The 19,053-nt window shown below is 47.3% G+C and overlaps 1 protein-coding gene across 5 annotated transcripts in view; it reads left to right on the forward strand.

Annotated features, from left to right (window-relative positions):
* The window catches only part of CACNA1E (calcium voltage-gated channel subunit alpha1 E), a 484,689-nt gene that overhangs the window by 129,395 nt on the left and 336,241 nt on the right, over nt 1-19,053 (forward strand). The window lies entirely within an intron of this gene.

A 19,053-nucleotide genomic window follows, 5' to 3' on the forward strand; every position in this document is an offset into this window, starting at 1 on the left:
TTTCGGACAAGGCCACGCCCCCCGGAGTCCTCTACCGGACTACCCCTTTCATTGGGGGGAAGGTGATGGCGCTTCCTTCCCCCCCATTCACTTGCATAACAATTAACCCCTGCCAATGCCTAACCGCCAATACCGAGGAAGTTGTGACATTTGCTACGAGGTAGGCGAAAAAACCAAAAGGCTCGAAATGCGCCAAGTTGGAAAAATTCCTACCAGGCCCCTTGCGGCGACCAACCGAAGTCCATAGCAAGGTCATCGCTAGCCTAGCCTCAGGGAGCCTAACCTCAGGGTGGGCAGGATGGGAAAACCTCACAGCTGGCAAGGGGAAAAGAGGGCGGTCCCCGGGCGTGCCTGGGGTTAAATAGGCTATGCCCCACCTCCCCGACCTGCTGATTGGCGGGCCGGGTCGGAGACATGCCCGGGGATTCCCTGTTCATGCGGGGGCAAAGGCCGGCCCCCACGCGCGTGTAGGAGGGATTAGCCCGCAACCCCCTCTCCTCCCAGGTCGGAAATGGCTTTCTGGTACTTCTGGGTCGCCACAGGACGCAACCTGAAAAGATTTAACCCGAAGCGTCTTTAACCTGAGGTATGACTGTATATGGGTGTCACTGACCATACACTGAAAGGTCGTCAGTGAACTACCCTGCCTGCAGGGACATGGGCTAGACTGCCTGCTATACTTACGTCTCACAGAGCACCCCCATATCCCATTTCCCTGATGAGCCCCAGTTCCCCCTGGCTGGGGGGCTAGGGCGGGATGTACACCCAAGGCCTGAGCCAAGATCTTCCTACATTCGGAGGTTTAATAAAGTTGTGGCCTAATTTTAATTCCATATAACGTTGTCAGAGTCTTTATTCCTTCCTTATGATCCCTGGGGGCTGGGGCTGTCACCGCCTGGTCACGCAATTATATAACCATTAATGCTTTGACTATAGATAAGAATTCACTGAGCAGCAGTATGACCCTGAGATGAAAAGAGATGAATGCCCACAGTATTATGAATGCATAGATATTCAAGTTTGCTTTTAGGATAAATGACCTGAGAGCACACGATAACAGATTTCTCAAACATCATCATCACCATCATTGCAATCTTGAATTGAGATCTGCATGGAATTTGGCCCAGGACGTTGAGAACCAGTAGAATGGAGTGGGTGAACTGGCAGGTTTTCTATGGCTGGGTTTCCCCAGCCTCTCTGGGAAGCTTATAGCATATCTAAAAATGTAATAAACACATCAAGCATTAAAAACCTCCCGATACAGGGCTTTCTTCAGATGTCTTCTAAAGGTTGTGCAATTCTTCTTTCTCCAAACCTTTATTAGGCATTACAGATATTGACCATCTTAAAACATCCATATACAAAAATTTTAAAATATATTCAAAAAAGCAGCCATAAAAGATATATAGTAATGCAACATAAAATTTCATTGGAGCGTCTTCCCACTAAACGGTGCCATTCACCACTCTAAGAGATACTATTGACAAAAACTCAGCCATCCTTTCAGTTACCTCCGGGTTCCTATCAGACAGGTAGAATCTGATATTTTCATTGTGCCATGATGTTAAACTGCCCAAAAAGAGGGATAACACATGTTTGTGTAGCTGGTTGTACAGTGGACAGTAGAAAAGAATGTGTTTTAGGGGGTCTGGCACATTCAAATAACATCTGCAGTGTCTATCATTTCTAGGGATGTTTATCTGCCCTTAACAAAAGCTGAGGGGGAAACGTTAAATCAGGTGAACATAAATGCCCTGCTTTGGGCTGCAATGATTAACTTCGAGATATAAGTGATCCTGTTATTGGCTGTATTCAAACCATAGAACTTGGGGGAGCAGATTTTATTTACAGCTGACAATGTTTCCCCCCCCAATATCCCTTAATCTAATTTAGATATTGCAATACATATATTGCTCACTAGAATTATACAATAATTCCAAGTCAATACCAATAGATCAAATTTTGCTGTGTATGAGCTGGAGCCATCTGGATTTATAGGAGTCCTTAAGTAAATCGGAAAGCAGACTTGAAGGTTGGGAGCGAAAATGGCAACGCAGCCAGTATTTTATAGTGCTATTCCCTCATGTCTATACCTAATTCTGCACACATCGTCTCATACTTGATTGCATTTGGGAGTCTGAGGATACGTCTCAAGAAACTTGAGTGTATCTTATTTAAATCACTATTTATCCCCTTGACATCTGAAGGGAGGGCGTTCCACAGGGCGGGTGCCACTACCGAGAAGGCCCTGTGAGACTCAAACCTCTGTGCAGACTGCCGCTTGCAATAAGGGGATAACATCAGCCTGCCTTGCAGGCTGACTGGACCACTGAGAGAGTGCATGTAATATGCCTTGAGCTCTGCATAAGAGGCAGTTACAGTTGGTGATTCCCTCGGAACCCTGTTTGCTAGGAAGACTAACACAGTTTTTTACGTGTTACCTCAGTAGGAATCTAAACATACCTGCATCGTCCATAGGAGAAAATGGCTGCGTTAGTTGTGGTTTGAAAAGTAAAATGGAGATGGGGAAAAAAAAGACTCACCCACAGACTAGCAAGCAGTTCATCTCTATAATCTGTTGTGTTTAAAAAACAACAACAAAATAAAATCTGGTTTGAGTTTGCTCAGGACTTCAGGCCTGTTTGATTTCACCCACGTAGTTACCATTGGGACATCTGCTGTGTTGAGTTAGGTATATACCACATGCTGGGGCTGGCATATGAAAGTCCTTTAGATTCTGATATGCCGGTTTAAGTGTAAGCATAATGCTTTTATACGCCCTTTCAACAGAAGAAATCAGTCCACCAAAGAATATCGCATTACTTTCTTTTCACCTACAGTTGGCAAGGCTGGCTGAATCCAGCCAGGAGTGATTGAAATGCGGCATGAGAGCCACAAGCAGCACAGCAACAGCAGCAGGAGAAGTCGTGGCATGCCCAGATAGGGCAAGGAGGGCCTTGCTATGGCACAGTCAGACTCCCTGGTCCTGAATGGGGTAACTGTGCCCCTGAAGGACCAGGTGCGCAGCCTGGGAGTCATTTTGGACTCGCAGCTGTCCATGGAGGCACAGGTCAATTCTGTGTCCAGGGCAACTGTCTACCAGCTCCATCAGGTACGCAGGCTGAGACCCTACCTGCCCGCGGACTGTCTCGCCAGAGTGGTGCATGATCTGGTTATCTCCTGCTTGGACTACTGCAATGCACTCTACATGGGGCTCCCTTTGAAGGTGACCCAGAAACTGCAACTAATCCAGAATGCGGTAGCTAGACTGGTGACTGGGGGCAGCCGCCGAGACCACATAACACCGGTCCTGGAAGACCTACATTGGCTCCCAGTGCGTTTCTGAGCACAATTCAAAGTGCTGGTGTTGACCTTTAAAGCCCTAAATGGCCTCGGCCCAGTATACCAGAAGGAGGGTCTAAACCCCCATCGTTCTGCCCGGACGTTGAGGTCCAGCTCCGAGGGCCTTCTGGCGGTTCCCTCACTGCGAGAAGCAAAGCTACAGGGAACCAGGCAGCTCACTGTAACCTCACTTCTCGCAGTGAGGGAACCGCCAGAAGGTGCTTGCGCTGGACCTAGGACTGAACGATGGGGGGTTGAGATGCTCCTTCAGGTATACTGGGCTGAGGCCATTTAGGGCTTTAAAGGTCAGCACCAACACTTTGAACTGTGCTCGGAAACATACTGGGAGCCAATGTAGGTCTTTCAGGAGCAGTGTTCTGAAATCATCTGGAGGGCAACAGGTTGGCAAAGGCTGCTCTAGGGGGCTGTGCGCAGATTGCTTTCGTAGGATCAAGGATTAATTGCCCTTCATATAGGAGCCCTCAGCAGAAACTCCACCTGTTCAGAAGCCCCGTTCTGATAGCAGTGCTTCCCATGGGAAACCCCTTCCAGCCTTCAGCACAGCTAGGAGTTCTGTTGCCTGCCTTCTGGGCCTCCTGCATTGCCCGGCTTCTTCCACTCCCCCTCCATTACACCTTCCTCATTCCTTTGTGCTGCCAGGAGAAGATGGGTGGTGCCAGAGGCTGGCAGAGGTGCTGTTGAGCAGGCTGGAAGAGGATTCTCTCTGGGCAGCTGTGCCAGCTTTGGGAACAGAAGACTGCCACAATCACCCAGAGGCTTTTGACCACATGGAGGCTCAGTTTAGGACTCGTGTGTGTTACCAGCCCCGTGGGCACGACTCTAACAAGATGGTGCCAATGCCTTATATTGGGGTAAGGGGCATACTGTATTAAGTCTCCCTTCAGCTCCACCTGCTAGTTGGATGATGGCAGCAGGTGTCTTGCATAGATGGTGAAATATACTCGGAGTTGAGAGTGGATTTCATGCTCTTTATTCAGCTCATAGTGGTGAGGAGGAATGGAAGTTCCCCCAGAATGTCTGCTTTATATACATTATTTACACAATGGGCCCCACGTGATTGGCTAATTCTGGGATTCTCCTGTAGGCCAATCAGGTCACAGATTCACTTCCACCTGGAGTTGGATTGGGTGGCTCCTGTGGACCAATCAGACTGCTGCATTCTGGAGCCTATTGTTCTAGGACCAGACTGCTGCATTTTGGATCCTATTCAACTCAGTACATAACAGATGGATTAGAGATAACTGACCCACACCTTTCCAGCTGAAATGTGTGATCTACAAATGCCAGGAAAATGTTGTTTATGTCTCAGGAAAGCTGAACTACGGTCAAACATACCAAGTGTGTTCTTTCTTGCTTCTTTTTTGTTCTCTGTGCAGACCCCCAGGCAGCCAGCCATCTGCGCATTGCTACTCTCTGTCTACTTCTTCTTTTTTTAAATAGAATGTGTAACAAAATCTGTTGTTTAAATTGCTCGGAAAACCTATGTCTGATGACAATTTCAAGGAGATCAAGTTCACTGCACTTCTGAAACAATTAGTTGGTCCAATAATAAGTAACATTTTGCCTGCTGTGTTGCTTGACATCATCTTATGCATCTTAAGAAACATTTTCCCACTGTTACTTTTAAAAAAAAAGTGTGACAAAAGGTAGGATTTGGGGCTGCTTTCCCATCCTGCTGGGCTGCTTGCGCCTCCCTTCTGTTTTGCACTTAGCAGGATGTTTCCTCAGCCCAGGCATACCAGTGCGCCTTGGGGTTCGCAATACCAACAAGTCTTGGGTTCTAATTCTGGAAGCTGGTCGCAATCTCAGCCTGGGAAATGTTGCCTTCAGGACATTGTAGCTTATTTTCAAATCAGCGAGAAAGTTTGGGTTGTCAAGCCATTGTTCCCCCACCACCTGCTCCCAAAGTTTTATAGTGTCAAGACTTAAAACTTTCAGCAGATTCTGAACCTGAGAGATACCAGATAGCACTAGGAGAGGATCTGTTTTGTTGTTGTTGTTTAGTTGTGTCCGACTCTTCATGACCCCATGGACCAGAGCACGCCAGGCACTTCTGTCTTCCACTGCCTCCCGCAGTTTGGTCAAACTCATGCTGGTACCTTTGAGAACACTGTCCAACCATTTTGTCCTCTGTCGTCCCCTTCTCCTTGTGCCCTCCATCTTTCCCAACATCAGGGTCTTTTCCAGGGAGTCTTCTCTTCTCATGAGGGGGCCAAAGTATTGGAGCCTCAGCTTCATGATCTGTCCTTCCAGTGACTTAAAACTTTCAGCAGATTCTGAACCTGAGAGATACCAGGCTGTGGGAATGGAAATAGGCACTAGGAGAGGATCTGTTATTTAGTTATTATCCTTCCTTGCAGGAAACAGAAAGCCAGACTAGATGAAAGCTTTAGTCCAGTCTAGCTGAGATCTTCTCGTGGGAAGGAGAAGATGTTCTCCTCCCATTTTCATTACAGAATTGATCTTTTACAGCAAAGTTACTAAATTACCCAATCGCTCCCGGTGTAAAACTAATCAAATCTGGGTTTCTTACATATCGGTTTTGTCTGTTCCTTAGAAAATAATCACCCCCTCTCATAGCAAATTCAGGTCCTGCTGAGGGCCTATGGCCTTGTAACCAAAACAGAGTCACAGAGAAACAAGAAGGAGGTACCATCCCGCTTTGGGGAAACAACAAGGTTTGTGGAAGTACAAAATATGTGTGTGTTGGGGGGGACACACCCCTAAAGAGGCACCCCCTCCCCTCACTTCAAAACAATTCCAAACAGCCCATTGTGAACTGAGTACGTTCATTGATCACAGAATGCTGAGTGGCTGTGGGTGCAAGCTGGAAACGATGTATTCTGGAAGAGGGAATTTCTGTCTGTCTGGGACACTCAGCACACCACACTGCAACATTTTGTTGCAGTTTATATGGGTGCTGTCGGGGGACTGCCATTGGAACAGGGGAGGGAGGCAGGGGGCCGTTGGAATACAGAGAGCCTCCGAAACTCCCAAGGAGCAGTTCCAGCGATGGGAAAAGCCACACCTCCAGAGGAGAAGAGAGGGAAGGGGCCAGCCAAGCGAGGAAAGGGCTCAAGGATGCTGCTGAGAGCCCCAGCGCCTCACCTCACCGGGCTGGCCAGGAGGGACGCACGCCACTTCTGTCGCCCACCTCGCACAGACGGGTGAAATGCAAGGAGGGGAAGCGCAGGCTTGGGGTGCCGAAGTTCTTATGTTGGGGGAGAAGCTGGAAGGGGCCACTCCCGGATTCTGCAAGTGACTAAGACAGACATGAACTTTGTAGATCTGCACTGTAAATAGTTTGCACAATAAAACCTGTAAAAGGCAGGTTGGAGTCCTGCCTGGTTACTCACAAGCAACCACCACCAGCATCTGACAGGTGCTTATTACTCTCTAGGGCCATGATCGCTTTGATAAGATGCTTCATCTGTGTAATGGTTAACTTTCATTTGTTTGGCAAAATTTCTCTTCTAAGCTTTGGATTTCTCTGGTCTCTCTTCAATTGGCCATTTCTTGAAGTTTGATGCTTACCGATCCATGCGCCCTGAACTGTGTTCGCTTCACACATTCATTATCTCCACCCACCCCCAGTGCTAACCATTGTGGATGATTGTCTCGCCATGCACAAATTCAAGCCAGACTTTCCCCATCAGCGCTGTTCCAACCCTGCCTTTTCCTTGGCACAGGGATATTTTGATGCGGTGCCACTCTCAAGCGAGCCTTTCCTCATCGGCCTGCTGAAATGCTACAGCTGGGCCACAAGAATGCTATCTCATGCTTGCAAGTTTCATGAGAATATTTGCAAGCAAGGTCAGAAAATGCCGTCTCTGTGAGAGACCGATAGGAACAAAGAACGTAAAAATAATGGTCCTGAAATGTTAAATGCAATTGGAAACATTATTCCATTAGCCTGGGCGAATTATCCAGGGAACAATCTAAAATTGCGACTCTCTAGATTTTGTTCACATCGTTGCATATTATTCAACCCACATTATGCAAATTGGGCTGGATAATGTGTGCCTGCAAACTGAGTCTCTTTGTTCTGACCTTAGCAGGAGTAGGCAACATGCTACCATCCAGATGTGGTTGACTCCTAAGATACTGGACCATCAGCAATTTGGTCTTGGGAACAATTTGATGGAGGTTGTAGTTCAGCAACATTCTCTTGGGGCAGAGACACCACTTATTATACACCTCTCAATTGACCAGCATGATCCTTACATTTCCTAGCCACTGGATTTTGCAGGTTGATTTGACTGTCGTTCAGTGATGCTATTGAAAATAGCCAGCAGATGGCACCTTAGTTGCAGGAAGGAAGGAACCAAGACATTTTGGATTTACAGTGGAGCCTCTTCTTCCTTCACGGAAACATCACTGTGTGAGCTTCAGATCTGGATTACTGAATGACAAGAACATCTGCGTAAAATTGCAGATTTCAAATCCCCAATTTCCTCTATGAAATGTTAAAGTAATCTATAATAATGCTGCTGTGGTGTACAGATTTGAAAAAGTGATTTTGAAAACTTGATCCAAACTCCTCACTTGGCATGGACAAGTGAATTCTTCCCTCCCTGCTTGCATGACTATGGGACACCTATTAGTGCGGTTGTACGTGCAAAATGCCCTCTGAAGTGGGAAAAGTCCATTCTACTTTCAGATGCAGCTTGCATGGGGAGAGTTCCGTTTGGAAGCACCCAATGTAATTTGAAAGATTTTCCCATGAAGATATATATGTTCAAATGCTTTGTCAAGTTCTGCTTGGGAAATAGCACTGCTTGCCATTTCTTTTAGTAGGATGAGTCATATAGGGTCAATACTCATTAAATATGTGAGTTGAAGCATCATGGTATTTATGAGACTGAGTTAAATTATGAGCAAAATAAATTTGATGTCATTTATTATGTAGGATTTGCAGTTTTAACTGTGTAATATATGTTTAAGTAAATTGCAACACTGGAGTTTTTTGCTGTAATATGTTTAATATTTTAGGAGATTGGATTAATATGTTGGTTATGTTGCATGTTCGTATGGGTAATTGTGTGTGTATGGGTAATTTAGATGAAAGGAAATGAATGACCCTGTTCAATGACATATTTGGGGGCTGTAATGGATATAATTAATATTAATGTTCACTTTTTATTAGTCGAATGCTTTTTTATTAGCCTAATGCTTGATCAGATTTGGAATCTCATTTTAGAGAGTTAGACATTGGTTATTAATATGATGTCGTTATTGATATGCATCATTAAAGGAGAAAGTTCCAAAATCCACCATAGGGCAATACATTTATTACAATAAAAAGCACATAATATGGTGAGTAAGCTTTTGAGTTCTTCTGTCCATCTGGTTGTTTTGCAAGATAGCAGGAGGAAGCATGGGGTCACATGTGCTGCCCTGCCACCAGTGTTCCTGTGCGTACTGGACCCACCCTGACCACCCTAACCCTTTTGCACTGAGTGGGGAAGTCCAAAGGGGGCTTACCAGGAAACGTCCATACCGTTGCTATTTTGGGGTGGGATTCAATCACAGATCAGCAGTTAAAGTTGATTTGGCTCAACAAACTCTCTCCCCACCTGCAAAAGCCAGGCTTCTTGTGATAAGGAAAGTTATGGGAAGCTGTACTGAAAAGTGTGGGTTAACAATTGCTTGGCAAGACATTGTAAGGTAAAGGTACCCCTGACCGTTAGCTCCAGTCGCGGACGACTCTGGGGTTGCACGCTCATCTCGCTCTATAGGCCGAGGATGCCGCCGTTTGTCTGCAGACAGCTTCCGGGTCATGTGGCCAGCATGACTAAGCTGCTTCTGGTGAACCAGAGCAGCTCACAGAAATACCGTTTATCTTCCCGCTGGAGTGGTACCTATTTATCTACTTGCACTTTGACACGCTTTCAAACTGCTAGGTGGGCAGGAGCTGGGACTGAACAATGGGAGCTCACCCCGTCACAGGGATTCGAATCGCTGACCTTCCGATCAGCAAGCCCAAGAGGCTCAGTGGTTTAGACCACAGCACCACCCGCCTCCCATTTGTTCGCCAGAACATGCTGGCCACATGACCTGGAAGCTGTACGCCGGCTCCCTCGGCCAATAAAGCAAGATGAGCGCCGCAACCCCAGAGTCGGCCACGACTGGACCTAATAATCAGGGGTCCCTTTACCTTTATAACCCCACTACAAACAAATCAGAAGGAATGCTCAATAGGCAGCTGATACCTAAGCTCCCCACAAACTTTGTGCACCCAAATTGGGATAAATGCTGAAGAAACAGATCACCCAGAAGCAACCTAAATGCATTTGGGCAAACCCACCTAGTATCCTCCATACAAACAGTAGTACTGCACTCTTGGGGACTCCAGGTTATGTGACGGATTCTCTGTGCAGTCACACAAATCAGAAGGCCCCTTCAGACCCACTCAATGTGAAAAGGCTGAGGAGGGAGCTAATGATGCAGAAACATTGGGGTGAGAAGGTAGGGAGTGTGCATGACATCACTTTTTCAGACAACGACCCATGAATTGAGTTTGGGTGAACTGGGGAACAGGAACCAAACACGTTGTTTTCTTCCTAGTAGCTTGAGGTCAGAGTCATTTATTTTGGGCTGACTCTGGATATTGTAGCCTATGTGCCTAGTCCTCCCCAATTAACCTTCTTGTTTAATGACATGCTGAATGACAAGGCGACATTAATCACAGTAGCTGTGTTTACTGGAGGAAAGGAAAAAATGTGCAAGATTTCACGGCAGGATGCAATGAATGCCTTTATTCATTGTCCATTATTAGAAAGAACTTTTGTGTTTGGATGTGCAACCGTCGGTTATCGCCTTGACCAAAGGCCGTTGCGATTAATAAACAGAAAATGTCTGTTGCAGGGGAGGCTGTATTCGCTCTCGGTGCACAGAAATCTTATTTGCTGACTTCAAATGAATGAGGCAATACTAGCACTGGTGCCTGCTGGCATATCAAGCCAGGGAGACTGGGACACTATCAGGCTGAAACGAGACTTTGGCTGGGAGAGGGGATCGTTATTTGGCACCTGGCCACGCTACAAGCTTAATTAACATAAATGTTAGGAGTTGCAGCGGCAGGATCTACACCATCATTCTTAATGTGCTGGGCAGAGAGGGAGGGGGGGGGGAGAGACCACATTTGATTAGTTTACGGCAGCATCTGGGCCCAGAAGGAATAAATCACTCTGTTTAGTCATCAGTCGATACTTCCAACCAGCCATATATGTAGCAGAGAACTAGCAACAGCTGGGAGGACTGCAACCACACCCTCAGTCAGCACTGGACTGCCATGTCTGTTTCCCTCAATGCTGGTGGTAAGGTAAAGGTAAAGGGACCCCTGACCATTAGGTCCAGTCGACTCTGGGGTTGCGGCGCTCATCTCGCTTTACTGGCCGAGGGAGCCGGCGTACAGCTTCCGGGTCATGTGGCCAGCATGACTATGCCGCTTTTGCCGAACCAGAGCAGTGCATGGAAACGCTGTTTACCTTCCCGCCGGAGCGGTACCTATTTATCTACTTGCACAGGCATGCTTTCGAACTGCTAGGTTGGCAGGAGCAGGGACCGAGCAACGGGAGCTCACCCCGTCGCGGGGATTCGAACCACCAACCTTCTGATTGGCAAGTCCTAGGCTCTGTGGTTTAACCCACAGCACCACCCGCGTCCCCTGTGCTGGTGGGCATTGGCATTATAATCCAGCAACTCTGGGCACTCCCTAGGGTAGGGATGATGGCAGAGGAAGAGACACGTGGCTGGTGCCTCTTTGAATCCAAGGCTGCTGTGAGTATGGGAGAACAAACACAAACCCCTGTGTTGCAAAATGTAACAATCTGCAAAAATGCAAACGCAAGATGCTGGCTAATAACCGTTGTATATGATGTATATATCCTACAACACATCTCACAAAATATACAAGTAACTACAAGTTGTTCTATGCATATGTGAGCACTGATCCACTAGCATGATCCCTTCTAGTATGAATATTTCATTGATAATTCTCCGCTGATGAAGACTTTATTCTGAAACAGTTGAACTATTCCGGATATACCGTCCTTTTGAAATTTCAGAGAGACATCTTCCTTTGAGACTTTTGTGAGACGTCTTCCTTTGAGAGACGGCTTGACGTTCCGCGCTACTCATTGATTTGTTTGATTCTTTGTTTGATGCATATAACAACTTGTAGTTACTCGTATATTTTGTGAGATGTATCTTGGCCGGTCTTGGCTGGGGAGGGCGGGGTATAAATAAAATAAAATAATAAAATAAAATAAATAAATAAGTGTGATATATACATCATTTTGAAGTGGCTTATTCGTATATTTTGAATGACCTCATAACCAATTATATATTCACTAATTAGCCAGCGTCTTGTGTTTGCATTTTTGTAGATTGTGACTATGGGAGAAGCAGGACCCACTTGGAGTGTGAATGCTGTGAGCCCCACCATTGCAGGCTCAATGTTTGAAGAAATCACATGTTATAAAGGCACCGCAGGCTTTGCTGTGCCTCCTTTTCCAAAAGGATGCACAGAGCCTGGATGAGCACGCCTGGAACCCTGGAATCTTGCACCACTTGTGGAGACTGGGGTGGCATGTCACAATATGTCGTGAAACTTTAAGAGGTCCTGCAGCAGAGATCCTTTTTGGGTACCTTGCCTTCCAGGACCAGCTGGGTAGCTGCCATGGAGAGAGTCTTTTCTTTTGTGACATCCCACTTATGGAATGCTCTCCTTAGATAATTTAAGGAGTCTTCTAGAGTAGCTGAAGTTAGTTGGCAGGTTAAAATAGTTTTTTGTTTTGTTTTTAATTGAGCAGAGCTTTTAGCATTTGGTCTGTAATCTGCTGTTTCCTTATATTTTGCACTTTGCTGCTTTTGATTGCTTTCTATGAAATAGATTCTTTTCCTGGTTCACCCCCCCTTTGCTGTTTCTGTTTTATGGGCAGATGGATTGGTTTTCATGGCTGCTTTGTGATGCAATTGCTTGATTGTGAGCTGCTTTGCAAAGTGGGGAAGAGGCATATCCAGCGACGCGGACTTATAAAAAATATTGGGGGGGCCCGGGAAAGCTCATGAATAATAAATAAGCTCATGAATATGCAAATAAAGTGGCGCCGCCTCCTCGTGAGCGAATAGGGGAGAGCGTGCTGCGCCTATTAATCAGCTCCAAAGGAAATTGGGTGGAGCTTTTGCTCGGGAGGGAGGGCAGGAGGCATGCAGCCCGCCCCCCCTGTGCATTTTGGGCTGGGGGAGGGGCGGCGATGGCGCTCTGCTGGAGGGGCGCCGGAGATTATTGGGGGGGCGGAGCCCCCCCAAACGAATTTTTGAGGGGGCTCGGGCCCCCTCAAGCCCCATGGAGTCGGCGCCTATGGGCATATCACTACTTAAATAATAAATAACATGTGCTTATTCAGTTAATATGCAGAGGGGTGAGATATGCAGGAGGAGGAAAGGGCCTGAATTCTTTTGGTTTTATTCTGTTGCCTTATTTCAGACATTAAATTAGCATCCCATCCATTCTTCTCACACAGGTACAGCTGCACCTTCTCCACCTAACCCATCCAGCCATCCTCCTGTTCACTGGATTATCACTTGAGCATTTTCATACTCCTCACTCTTTATTTATATGCCATCCTCCCCCCGCCCCCAGTAAACTGTGTCTAACATGGCTCACAATAAACCTTAGCTGGTGAAAACAGAAAACACTTCGTTGCAAAACCCACTGGTAGATTCAAATAAGATAAGGACAATTGAATAGTAAAGGTAAAGGTACCCCTGCCCGTACGGGCCAGTCTTGACAGACTCTGGGGTTGTGCGCCCATCTCACTCAAGAGGCCGGGGGCCAGCGCTGTCCGGAGACACTTCCGGGTCACGTGGCCAGCGTGACAAGCTGCATCTGGCGAGCCAGAGCCGCACACGGAAACGCCGTTTACCTTCCCGCTAGTAAGCAGTCCCTATTTATCTACTTGCACCCGGGGGTGCTTTCGAACTGCTAGGTTGGCAGTCGCTGGGACTGAGCAGCGGGAGCGCACCCCGCCGCGGGGATTCGAACCGCCGACCTTTCGATCGGCAAGCCCTAGGCACTGAGGCTTTTACCCACAGCGCCACCCGCGTCCCCTAATTTCAATATTGCAATGAAACAGCATAGACTTCGTACTTATAATTCAGAGAAAATTCAAAAACATCTGTCCAAAATTAATATAAAGCTAACCCACACTACTAGTGGCAGTCTTGCCACAGCAGATTGGCTTAAACACAGTTCAGGATGGGTGAGTCCCTCCAGGCTACATTGCTCACAGACTAGTTGGTGTCCTCATCTCTCCTCCAGAGGAGGCTGGCAGCAGCAAATGTAAGTGCTGGGGAATGGCGAAGATGGTAAATCCTCTTCTCCAGTCACCCAGATGTTCCTCCAGTCACCCAGATGTTCCTGCTGCTATGGGATGCGGGTGGCGCTGTGGTCTAAATCACTGAGCCTATTGGGCTTGCCGATCAGAAGGTCGGTGGTTCGAATACCTGCCACGGGGTGAGCTCCCGTTGCTCTGTCCCAGCTCCTGCCAACCTAGCTGTTCGAAAGCACACCAGTGCGAGTAGATAAATAGGTACCACTGCGGTGGGAAGATAAACAGCATTTCCGTGTGCTCTGGCTTCCGTCACGGTGTTGTGTTGTCCCAGAAGAGGTTTAGTCACGCTGGCCACATGACTCGGAAAACTGTCTCTGGAGAAACGCCGGCTCCCTCGGCCTGAAGTGTGATGAGCACCGCACCCCATAGTTGCCTTTGATTGGACTTAACCATCCAGGGGTCCTTTGCCTTTTTTTAAACCTCTTGTTGCTAGTGCTGATCTTACTGCACTCTGCACCTTCTCCCTTCCTTGTTTCATCTCCTTTTCTCTAAGACACTACGGACGACATACTTGGAGGCTCTTTCATTTTATCTCCACAACAAACCTGTGATGCAGGTTAGATGAATTGACCAAGACCACCTGGTGAGTTTCATGAAGGAGCATGGATCTGAACCCCATTTTCCAAAGCCAATTGTATCCACTCCCACCACTCTTTGCTTTTTACTGAGCTCTAACCCTCAAGGGACGCGGGCGGCACTGTGGGTTAAACCACAGAGCCTAGGACTTGACGATCAGAAGGTCGGCGGTTCGAATCCCCGCAACGGGGTGAGCTCCTGTTGCTCGGTCCCTGCTCCTGCCAACCTAGCAGTTCGAAAGCACGTCAAAGTGCAAGTAGATAAATAGGTACCGCTCCGGCGGGAAGGTAAACGGCGTTTCCGTGCGCTGCTCTGGTTCGCCAGAAGCGGCTTAGTCATGCTAGCCACATGACCCGGAAGCTGTACGCCGGCTCCCTTGGCCAATAAAGTGAGATGAGCGCCGCAATCCCAGAGGCGGCCACGACTGGACCTAATGGTCAGGGGTCCCTTTACCTTTACCTTTTAACCCTCTATACCTGATTGACTCAACCATTGCCCCCCACTCCTAGTTTACAGTTCCCTCTCCCAGCCTCTTGGCAGCAGCAGCAGAATCTGCACAGAAGGGAAGGCATCTTCCATTTGCTGTTGCTGCTTCATCATCATCCCAGAGCCCCCTAATGCTAAGGCTGGCATTGCATGCACATACAGTTTGTTTGCAGGTTTACAAGATACCAGTGCTACTGCACACACTGCCGCACGGGGGAAGGGGAGGAGAAATCAGTTTTGAAATATTTATTCAACTCCAATTGAGATGGTGTTTTTCTTTTTCTCTTTGAAAGTGTCAAAACATTGCTAAGACTTCTTTTAGAGGACATTTAGGAAGAAAGAATGGACTTCTGTGTACTAAGCTTGCAGACTTCATTCAGTCACCTGTAAAATTATTGCTGCTTGTAAACTCCCCCCCTCCCCCCTGCCCCAATTATGCTCAGGAGAAATGGCTATTAAGCAGGCAGGTAGCCTGCAGAAATGAGGCATTTTCAGGAAACCAAGAGGACCTTTGCATTCATCACGAGTGCCAATTAAAACTGCGCTGTGTGAAAGCACCCTGAGAGACACAAGATGCGGTGAAAAGCCCATTGCTTGCTCCAAATGACGATCTGCACAGCCATTTCCACTTCGGATTGCAGATTCCACAATACTCTGAGTGGATCTGACACTCCTGCCAAATAGGGGTGGTTTGCTTAGAATATTTTTTTAAAAGAGTCATCGGTGTGCATGGTGCATGCAACATAATTTAAAGAGGTCCCTGCCTCCCAGGAGCTTACAGTGTAAATGTGCAGGGGCACAGGGTACGAAGGGAAGAGTAAAGGATGAAAGTGAACAAGCGTGAGTATACAAACTTTGCATCTAGCTCACACACCAGATGCCATTGCACAACTGTTCCTGGATTGCTCCACTTCAGCCTGCAGCTAGGAGACAACACATCCTTGGGACAGGGGGAGAGGAGGCGTGGTGGTAGAATCCCAGCAGGTAGAAATCTAGCAAGTCAGGGAGAAGGCTCAACTACAGATCTTCTCCATGACATCTAGATTTTTTTAAAAAAAAAATGTGTGGAGTTTTACTTGTATGTAGAGAACAAACTATTATGGGGATCCTTGCTGCAGGCTGTGAACTAGGCTTCAGGCTTTACTCTAATTACCGTATTTTTCGCTGTATAAGACGCACCAGACCACAAGACGCACCTAGTTTTTGGAGGAGGAAAACAAGAAAAAAAATATTCTGAATCTCAGGAGCCAGAATAGCATGAGGGATTGCTGCGCAGTGAAAGCAGCAATCCCTCTTGCTTTTCTGGCTTCTGGGATAGCTGCGCAGCCTGCATTCACTCCATAAGACGCACACACATTTCCCCTTACTTTTCAGGAGGGAAAAAGTGAGTCTTATAGAGCAATAAATACGGTAAATTAGAGTAGCGAGGATTAATAGGCTGAGCCAAAGGTTTCATGGACAAGGTGATTAGGGTGAGCGTGATAAAAGAGAGAGAGGTGGAAGTGTTCTGGGACGGAAGGAGTTACAGACTTAAAGGGAACTGAGTCACTTAAGGGGGCAGAAGAGAGCCCATAGATCACAGTTCTAGATTAACAAAATGGCACACCATCTTTTTCTCCCAGTCCCCTTATTTTCTGCTGTGGCAAGTTGTGAAAGTGTGCCTTTTGGGAGTGTCAGGCAAAGTGACATGTTTTGTATTGCTGCAGTCAACTGGTGGGTTGGCTGCTGCAATGAGCTCCCCGTGGGGTCATCCTTAAAACATTCAGAAGCTTGTGTTTGTGCAGAAAATGGGGGGGGGGGAATGCAAATACGCCATGAATTCTTTCTTTTCTTAAAAAAAAAAATATCAAGATTGGCAAGCTGTTATTGATTTGTTCCCCTCACCCCCAAACATACATAGGAGCAGTTGGGATGCATGGAATGGCAGTGGGAGGGAAGTGAGAAATTTTGTTGTGTGCTTCAAAAGACATAGACTTCTCCCCACCATGATTTTAAGATCATTCAGTGTATGGTCTAAAATCACCCATTGACTCTGAACCCTCGCATCTTTTATCATCTTGGAGATTTAGCACTAGTTTTCTCATTTTATTTTTATAGTTTACTTACAGATTTATAACCCGCTGGCACTGTGGGTTGAACCACAGAGCCTAGGGCTTGTCGATCAGAAGGTCGACGGTTTGAATCCCTGCGACGGGGTGAGCTCCCATTGCTCGGTCCCTGCTCCTGCCAACCTAGCAGTTCAAAAGCACGTCAAAGTGCAAGTAGATAAATAGGTACCGCTCCGGCGGGAAGATAAATGGCGTTTCTGTGTGCTGCTCTGGTTTGCCAGAAGCGGCTTAGTCATGCTGGCCACATGACCCGGAAGCTGTACGCCGGCTCCCTCGGCCAATAAAGCGAGACGAGTGCCGCAACCCCAGAGTTGGCCGTGACTGGACCTTATGGTCAGGGGTCCCTTTACCTTTACCTTTCAACCAGCATTCTCACAAAGATTTACATTACGCATGGAAACACATGCCACAATATTGTTATAAGACAGGAAGGGGGTTGAGTTAGATGACCTCTCAGTGTCCAGCCCTGTGTTAGCTGTCAAATGTCATTCAGCTACATTCCCAAATCCTGCCTTATCCCAAGATCCTTCGAATCTGTGGGACTGGCTGAGTGTTTTGGTGAGCAAATGATGGCTGCAGTGAGAGGCTCTAAGATGCCAACAGAGGCTGTTTCTTGGCTGACCCCTTTGTACAGAGATCCAGGTTTTCCGTTCTGCCAGTTCTGGGTATATTTACATGCTTCTTGATGTATTATGACATTTATAGGCAACCTTCTCCACCTTGCTCAAGGAAGAACTCAGCATTTAGAAGCGCAACATAAAAGGAAATTACAAACAGATAAGAACTTCGCCAAAGTTCAAATACCAAGCACAAGCCCAGGCAATAATCAACCATTAAAATTCACAAGTATAGCCCAAATGAAAGTTCACTCCACTCCAAGTTAAAATACCAAAGTGCGCTTTTGGAAGGAAGCAGGAGTATCTCTGGAGAAGGGATGGTTTAGGGACCAGAAGGGCATCTTGGCTGTAAACACCGAATTGTCATTTTCAGAAGGAATGCCTCTGTCCCATGTCAGTTTCGCTCCTCCATTTCAGCCACCACTTCCCTAAATACAATAGAAGAGTTTACCAGAGATGCCCAGAGCTGTTAAAACCCGAAGTTCCTTATCCATATGTTGTTCCTCGAGTGAGAGAGATTGGGGAGGGGGGCAGCCCCGTGCACCAAACCTGTCTTGGGTGGGGATAGTGGTGAAGACCAGCCCATGAAGGACCAACTCCAGGGAAGCCTGGAGGAAAGATCTGGGGTGTTTCAAAGTTTGTGGGTGCGGAGAGGAGATGCTCTTGGAATCCCAGTTCTTAACCCACCTTCCTCTTGAGCTGGGTAAGGAGCTTGGGATTTTTCAGATAAGGAACAGGGGAGCCAATTCCAGCCTCCTCAAGCGACCAGCTGAGGAGGGAAACTCTTGACAGCCTGCGTTTTCTTGCTGCTCAGCAATCTTCCGCTGCTACCCAGGGACTCCGAGATGATGTCTTTGTTCAGTCGTAGACCCCTCCTTTCTCATCCTCCGTTGGAAGAACTAATTTGGTTGCTCAACAGAAGCAAACCCCCCCCCCTGTGTGTGTGTGTGTGTGTGTGAGAGAGAGAGAGAGAGAGAGAGAGAGAGAGAGAGGAAAACCAACCATTCCTAAAGCTTGCGGGCATGAAAAGCTTAGTCAAACCCATTGTTAGCACTCCTCTAACCGCCCCAGCTCCGCAACACAAATGTGATTAATTCTCTTGGGAGAGGTACATATGGAGGAGGGGGATATGCGGGCTCCTCTCCTACTCTCTCTCTCTCTCTTCGTGGAAAAAGAAAATGAGATGATCTTTCTCTTTAGGAGGAGAAAGATGGAGCCGATTGCGAGGAAGTTAAACACTTCGCTCCCTAACTAGGCTGGAGTGGGTTGCAACCTGTTTCTCCACCTCTTCTCATAGGCTCTCGCCCAATTGCAGTTCCCCCTCCCCTTCCTGATGGGCAGATGGGAGAGCCTGAATCGCAGCCCCTTTGCTGTCTGATTTTGACAAGCACCCCGAGTGCCTCTGGACTGGATCCTTCGCGGAGGTCCAAGCAAGGAGGTGGAGGGGGGGAAACCCCCCTTTTCTTTTCTTTTTTGTTGCCTCTAAACAAAGCCCGGAGGAGG

This window comes from Podarcis raffonei, chromosome 6, assembly GCF_027172205.1.
Source record: "Podarcis raffonei isolate rPodRaf1 chromosome 6, rPodRaf1.pri, whole genome shotgun sequence".
Classification (NCBI taxonomy): Eukaryota; Metazoa; Chordata; class Lepidosauria; order Squamata; family Lacertidae; genus Podarcis; species Podarcis raffonei.